Below are 8,270 nucleotides of genomic sequence, written 5' to 3' on the forward strand. Positions count from 1 at the left end.
GTAATTTAACTGGCCACATGTATTAAAAGTAAATTTAACGATTTACTGTTATTTGGTACTTTAGGCATGAGGGTGGAAAGAAAAATGTTTCAAAATATTTTATTTTATTTTATTTTTGCTTTTTGGGTCACACCTGGCGATGCACAGGGGTTACTCCTGGCTCTGCACTCAGGAATTACTCCTGGCGGTGCTCAGGGGACCATATGGGATGCTGGGAATCAAACCCGGATCAGCCGCGTGCAAGGCAAACTCCTTACCCGCTATGCTATTGCTCCAGCCCCTCAAAACATTTTTTATTTTTGGTTTTTTTTTCTGAAGTTTTTTTGCTTGTCAACAGGATGTATCCTGAATATTTCTACTACTTTGCTGTGAGTTTCTGAACTTGTGTTCAGGATTTTTCTAGTTGACTTTGTCATTGGTTAAGAATTTGGACAGTCTGGGGTTGGTGCAAAAGAACAGTGGGTAGGGTACTGGACTTGCAGGGGGCCCACCTGGGTTTCATCCCAGCATCCCATATTGCCCAGAACTCTGAGCATCACAGGATATGACCAGAAAAGCAAAAACAAAAACAGGAAGAAAAAAAAAAGAATTTGGACAGTTGTGAGTTTCAAGGAAAAGCACAGGCATGCAGGGGACTCGAGTGTTCGGTGGCCGAGAACTGTTCCCCTGGCCAGCCCACAGCAACAGATGGACGAATGACCAGGAGAACGAAGAAACAGGACCCCAGGCTTTTGGGTAGAAAGTTTATTTCTCTCTCCTCCCCAGCATGGTCCGATCTCTTCCCTTACAGCACAGCTGTAGTCGTAGTTTTGGTCTTAGTCTTGGTTATCATAGTTCCATCATCCTAATCTCCTTGTAGACCTCAAAGTCGTCTTTCTCTTACCCCTTACAGCATAGTTATATAGAAATCATGAAGGGTGGTGTACACATAGGTGGGCTTGAACATTGTCATAGCAACAAACAGAGGTAAAGCCACTCCTTCAGGGGAAGTTCTAGGGGATTAACTCAAGGACAAAATCTCATTTGAGGGTTTCGGCACTCCAGATTACTAGGAGATCCGCTCAAGGGCGGGATTCCACCCAGGTTGTATTGCTTTCTCCTTTCCTCAGCTAGTAATCCATTTAAACAGTCATAGGAAATTTACTTATAATATTTCTAGTCATTTTGTATGAACACAGTAAAAGATATCACTTCATCATCACTTGTCATCCCATTGATCTTCAATTTGCTTGAGCAGGCGCCAGTAATGTCTCCATTAATTCCCATCACATGCTAGTATAGTCCAATGGTATCTGCTCACTCCAGGAACACGAAGAGCCTCAAACCATTTGCTCAGGGTTTTGATGAAGAAGTCTGACCAACTCATGGATGAGTGGCCACGTGGTCTTTTGATGTCCCGTGGAATCCAGTTGGTAACAGCTCTAGTCCAGCGGTTGTCTCTGAATCACATTACGTGTCTTCTTATCCTGTTTTTGTAGGGCCTGGGTCTCCTAGGCGTATGTTAGTGCAGGAAGAACGGTGCAATTGAAAAGATGTGCCTGGAGCCAGAGTTTCTTCATCCTCTTAACCACTTCTTTGATGCTCTTGAAGGCCTTCCATGATGCTCTCTTCCTCCTGCACAGTTCTGGCACCAAGTCGTTCCTCATGTTGAGTTCTCAACCCAGGTACACAGAGCTGCTGCATTTGGAGATGTTTGTTCCCTTGAGAACAAATGGTACGTCAGGGACTAGTTCATTTTTCATGAACATTGTCTTGGTGAGATTCAGCTGCAGTCCGACCTTTCAACACTCATGGTCGAAGTCGGCCAGCATTTGTGCCGCTTGGCTAATGTTTGGTGTTATTAGGATATGTCATCAGCAAAGCGGAGGTGGTGTAGTTGCCGACCCTCTATCTTCACTCCCATTCCTTCCCATTGCAGTCATTGCATGACGTTCTTGAGGGTGGCACTGAAGAGTTTCAGTGAAATGGTATCATCCTGCTGAACCCCTCTCTTTACGTCAATGATCACTTCCTTGTAGAAAGGTGAGATCCTGGTGGTGAATCCATAATACAGTTCGCAGAAGATCTTGATGTACTGAGTTTGAGCACCCTGTTTGGCTAGGGTTTCGATAACCGCTTCAGTCTCAACAGAATTGGAGACCTTCTTTAAATCGATGGATGTTAGACAGAGCAGCATCTTGAACTCTCTCGAGACCTCAGTGAGCTTGGTTACTGTGTGGATATGGTCGATCGTGCTGAATCCTTTTCGGAACCCGGCTTGCTCACATGGTTGTCCTTCTTCTAGTGTTCTGCCTATTCTATTCAGGATGACACAAGTGAACAACTTGTAGACGACAGACAGCAGGCAGATTGGGCGATAGTTGCCGATGTCGTGGATGTCTCCCTTCTTGTACAATAGGATGGTCTTGCTGGTTTTCCATTGGGACGGAACCTTGCATTTGGACAGGTCACGTATGAAGAGCCAAGCCAGTGCATTGATGAGTACTGGCGGCAGATTCTTCAGGTGTTCAGGTCTGACCTTGTCTGGACTGGGTGCTGTACGTGTTTTTACCGACAAAATGGCATGTCGGATTTTGGAAGGGAGGACGTTGGGAACAACACATCCATCCTGTGGAATTTGGTGTGTGAGTAGGTGGATGTGGTTGTCGAAGAGATCCGAGTAGAAGTCTTGAATAATCCTCTCCATTGCCCTTCTGGAAGATGTGATAGATCCATCAGGACATCGGCATCTTGGTCTTTTAGTTGATATATATTAACTAGTTGACATATATTAAGCTTAAAGTTTGTGGGAGGAGCAAGGACAACCCAATGCTATCCAACAGACAGTCTTCTGCAAAACTGGAAATGAAGCGCTTGATATACAAATCAGAAACACTGTTTTTCTGAATGTGTGAGGACATCAGTGAACACTGGTATGCTCTTGAAACTCTTAACTAGATTTTCAGTTTCCTTTAAATGTTTTCTCTTTTTTTTTAACAAAGATTTAATGATATCCCAAAAAATCACTGGAACAACTAAATAAAAAGGTCTTGAATGGCACGAAAACAGCTTAAGTGGGGTGGTATCCTGCAGCATTGTTGGAAGAACATCTTCAGAGAGGAACAAAGAATCTGGTTTAATGCCCAGCAAACAATAGATGGGATGTCACAAGCTTATATGTATTCTAGTTTCTTAGGAAATTCATGCACACTTATGCACCCTAATGTTTGACCACGAGCAACTGAAGAACATGCAATGTATGCCCAACACATTGCATGGACACAGAGTGTTGGAGAAATGTCATTAGAGCTATGTTTTTATTTTATTATTTTTTCTTTTTGGGTCATACCCGGCGATGTACAGGGGTCACTCCTAGCTCTTGTACTCAGGAATTACCCCTGGCGGTGCTCAGGGGACTATATGGGATGCTGGGAATCAAACTCAAGTTGGCCATGTGCAAGGCAAACGCCCTACCCGCTGTGCTATCACTCCAGCCCCAGAACTGTGTTTTTAGTATGCACTTAAATGGCAAGAAGAAAGGAGGTTGCAGAGGTGTCCACTCTCCTCCGAGCCAGCACTGTCCAGTCACAGGTCTGGGATTCTTAGTACAAAAGTATTAAGGTTCTGTCTTGGTCCAATCAAAGTCTAAATAATGTAAGAATAATGTATAAATAAATAATGTAGCTTCTTCTAGGAGACATTGCTATACCCTCCAAGCTACAAGCCTTGGACTGATATATTTTTTTAAGTTTTTCTTAATGCCAAGAGAGTCCTTCTAAACTCTGGGAGGTGGGGGAAAAGAAGGGGTAATGCTGAAAAATCTTTGACAGGGACTAGAGAGGTAGTGTGGCAAGTGGGGCGCTTGCCTGGCACGCAGCCAACCTGGATTTGATCCCCAGTATTCTATAGGGTTCCCTAAGCACTGCCAGTAGTAATTGACTGAGTGCAGAGTGAGGAGTAACCCCTGAGCATTGCTGGGTGTGGTCCCAAAACAATCACAAAACAAAACAAAACAAAAATAGAAAAATCTTTGATCGACCCAACTCCTTAAGTTGACTGATTTATTCTTAGAACTAAAAAATTTGTTCTATGAAATAACTGGATATAAGGGTTTTTTTCCTTTTAAATTTTATGGTAGGCACTGTGGTTTACAACACCATTAATGATAGGATTTCATGAATAACACAACCCTTACCACACCCTTCCTCAGAGCCTCTACTTCCCTCCACCATTGTCCAGTGTCCCCACCCAAATTAAAATTCCTCTCATCTCTCCTGTGGTAAGATTTCCACTGACCAGTTCTTGGTTTCTGCCTTTGGATATTTTTCTTTCTTTTTCTTTCTTTCTTTCTTTCTTTCTTTCTTTCTTTCTTTCTTTCTTTCTTTCTTTCTTTCTTTCTTTCTTTCTTTCTTTCTTTCTTTCTTTCTTTCTTTCTTTTTTTTTTTTTTTTTGGCTTTTTTGGGTCACACTTGGTGATGCTTAGGGGTTACTATTGGCTCTGTACTCAGGAATCATTCCTGGTGTTGCTTGGGGAACCATATGGAATGCTGGGGATTGAACCCGGGTCAGCCATGTGCAGGGCAAACGCTCTACCCGCTGTACTATCTCTCCAGCCTCATGCCTTTGGATATTTGTTATACCCCTATCGTGAGTTTGGTTGTTTTTAATATACCACACTTGAGAGATCATTTTGGGTCAACCTCCCTCCTTCTAACTTCACTCAGCATGATACTCTCCAAATCCATCTAAGAGCAGCAGATTACATGATTTCATATTTTCTTATCACTGAATAGTATTACATTGTGTATATGTATATGTATATGTATATGTACCATAGTTTCTTTACCCAGTCATCTGTTCTTGGATACCTCGGTTTCCAATATCTTGGATATCTTGGATATCTCTGGATTTTAGCTATTGCGAACAGAGCTGCAATGCACATAGGAAAACATCTTTTCTGAATAGATTGTTGGGGCTCTTGGGTAGATGCCAAGGAGTGAAATTGCTGGATCATATGGGAGCTCAGATTCCTAGTTTTCTGGGATGTGTCCATATTATTTTCCACAAAGGCTAGATCAGTCAACATTCCCACCAGCAGTGAATGAGATGGTCCCTCTTTGTTCCGCATTCACAACAGCTTTTTTGCCTTGCACGCGGCCGACCCGGGTTCGATCCCCGGCATCCCATATGGTCCCCCAAGTACTTCCAGGAGTAATTCCTGAGTGCAAAGCCAGGAGTAACCCCTGAGCATCACTGGGTGTGACCCAAAAAGCAAAAAAAAAAACAAAAAAAAACCAAAATACCCCACAACAACAGCACCAGTTGTTTTGCTCTTTATGATGTGTGTAGATCTTACTGGCATGAGATGACATCTCATCATTGTTTTAATTTGTATTTCCTTAATGAGAAGTGATCCAGAGCATTTTTTAAAAATACACCTTGGGTATCTGTATGTCTTCTTTGAGCAAGTTTATGATTATCTCTCTACACTCCATTTTTGATGTGCGCTTTTAAAATTATTATTGTAAAGTTCCATCAGTGCTTTATATATCTTGGATATTAATTGTTTATCTGATGGGTGGTGGGCAAATGTCCTCTCCCAAGCTTTGGGGTATCTGTTTATTCTGGTTCTTGTTTCTTCTGTGGTACAGAAACTTCTTAATTAGTGCCATTTGTTTGTCTTTGCTCCCATCTGCTTGAGCAATGTGGTTGATTCATTAAAAATACCTCTTGCTTCAATGTCATGGAGTGTTCTACTTATATTTTTCTCAATATAATTTATGGATTCAGGTATGATATCAAGGTCTATAATCCATTTGGATCTGACCTTTGTTAGTGGTTAAAGAAAGGGGTCTAACTTCATTTTTTAGCATGTGACCAACCAGTTATCCCAATACTATTTGTGGAAGAGGTATCTTTGTTTCATTTCTTACTTTTTGCTCCTCTACTGAAGCTATAAATGTCCAGATACCTGAGAATCTGTCTTTGAACTCTCAATTCCATTTCATTGGTCTGTTCTTATTCTAGCACCATACCATTTTCCTGTTTTGATTACTATAACTTTATAGTACAGTTTGAAGTTGGGGAAAAAGAAGTCTCCAACTCTGAAATCCAAATCATTTTCTATGATTGCTGTGACTATTCAGGAAGGGGGCTATTATTCCATATGAATTTTAAGAGTGTTTGATTTTTTTTTAATGTCAATGGTATTTTGGGGGGACTGCATTGGATCTGTATAATACTTCAGGCAAGACTGTCATTTTGACAATCCTTCCCATCCATGAACACGCAACTTTTGAGTAGTTCCAAAGGCAGAACTGCAAAGAAGCAACGCCCTACTACCCCAAAGTATGTCTTGCTTGGGTAAAAGCTTTACTTCAAAGGAGGGCTCTGAAGGTAAACCCATGCCAAACTGTTCTGTTCCTCTCATCCCCCAGTGATGGCGTAAGTCAGCAGGAAATAGCTGAACCTGAGTTGGTACCCCATTTCCCAAGTGAACAAGTAACAGCTGACAGCAGGCACTAAAAGGACAGGCATATAAGAAAAACAACTCAGGGGGCTGGAGTGATAGTACAGCGGGTAGGGCGTTTGCCTTACACTTGGCCAACCTGGGTTCGATTCCCAGCATTCCATATGGTCCCCTGAGCACCACCAGGAGTAACTCCTGAGTGCAGAGCCAGGAGTAAATCCTGTGCATCGCCAGGTGTGACCCAAAAACAAACAAACAAACAAAAAAAAACAACTTGTAGAAAACAGTTTTCTCTTATGCTCAAATATCCAGGGAAAGGCTTAATGGGTTATTTTTTTTTAATTTCTTTTATTGAATCACAATGTGGAAAGTTACAAAGTTCTCAGGCTTATGTCTCATTTATACAATGCTCAAACACCTGTCCTTTCACCAGTGCCCATATTCCACCACCAAAAAGAAAACAAACAAACAAACAAAAAAAACCCAATATACATCCCACGCCCCACCCCCCAACCACCCCCCCCCGCTGCATAACTGAAAAATTTCACTTTCTTTTCTCTTTACCTTGATTACATTCCACATTTCAACACAATACTCACTATTGTTGTTGGAGTTTCAACACAGAACTCACTATTCTTGTTGGAATTTATCCCCCAAGAATACGGCCCTATTGACAGGGAAATATTTGATAATTAGTTTTCCACTGATGAGAATGAAGAGATATGAAGAGATATGGCTGCAAGCACTTGCTGGAACCCCAAGTCATATAGCTGGCTCTGGATCCTGCTCGTTCAGCAGCAAAGCAGCTGTGCAAAGGCATGGCCACCCAGGTCGAATCTCGGCGGAGCTCGAGCCGGCACCGGCCCCGGCCCCAGCCCGAGACTGCCCAGGCGTCCCGCTGTTTCAAGTTCAAAGCACATTTTTTTTTCCCGTGCCACCAAGTTCAAAAAACCTGCTTAAAAGTCCCATAAAATGGCAGACACCACACCTCTTCCTTCCAAAGGGAAGAAAAACCAAGGAAGAGGGATATTTCCTCCGTTAGCCGCCGTGGGGCAAAAGCTTAGTTCACAGCCTGGAGACATGGCTGCAAGCACTCACTGGACCCCCAAGTCATATAGCTGGCTCGGGATCCTGCTCGTTCAGCAGCAAAGCGGCTGTGCAAAGGCATGGCCACCCGGGTCGAATCTCGGCGGAGCTCGAGCCGGCACCGGCCCCGGCCCGAGACTGCCTAATGGGTTATTTTTTACACCATGACAGCTTCTTTCATTCCTGATTACCAAACCACCACTACACAGCAAAAAGAGGCCAGATTTTACTTGGAGTCTCAACTTTCATAGACATGGAAGGGAGAATTGATTGAAATGGGACCAAGGGGATGATGGAGATGAGGGGGGGAGGGGGGAGGAGGAGGGAGACAGGGACCAAAACAAGCTTATCTAGGCAAGGTTGTTTTCCATATTATCCTCCCCCCCCCCCCAATGCTTAAAGATAAGACCTCAATTGACCCTTCCCCTCTAATCCTAAACCATACTTCTTATGTTTGCAGAAAAGATAAAGCATGCCTCGGGGAACTTGCCCCAGCCCACAAGGAAATGTTACTGTTTATTTTGGTGATCACAAGTATGAAACACTCTTTCCCTGTTCTCCTTCTCTATAAAAACCTCTTCTGTGGCCATGCAGCTGAATAAGATTCCTTTGAGGACATGAAACTATCATCTTCCAACCTACTAGCTAGTTGCTAACAAAGCTCTTCCTTGACCCACTACCCAATCTCTTGATTTCTTGGCTAGACAGCAGTGGAACTGGGCCTTGGTGGTTGCAA

The sequence above is a fragment of the Sorex araneus genome, chromosome 4, assembly GCF_027595985.1.
Source record: "Sorex araneus isolate mSorAra2 chromosome 4, mSorAra2.pri, whole genome shotgun sequence".
NCBI classification, from domain to species: domain Eukaryota; kingdom Metazoa; phylum Chordata; class Mammalia; order Eulipotyphla; family Soricidae; genus Sorex; species Sorex araneus.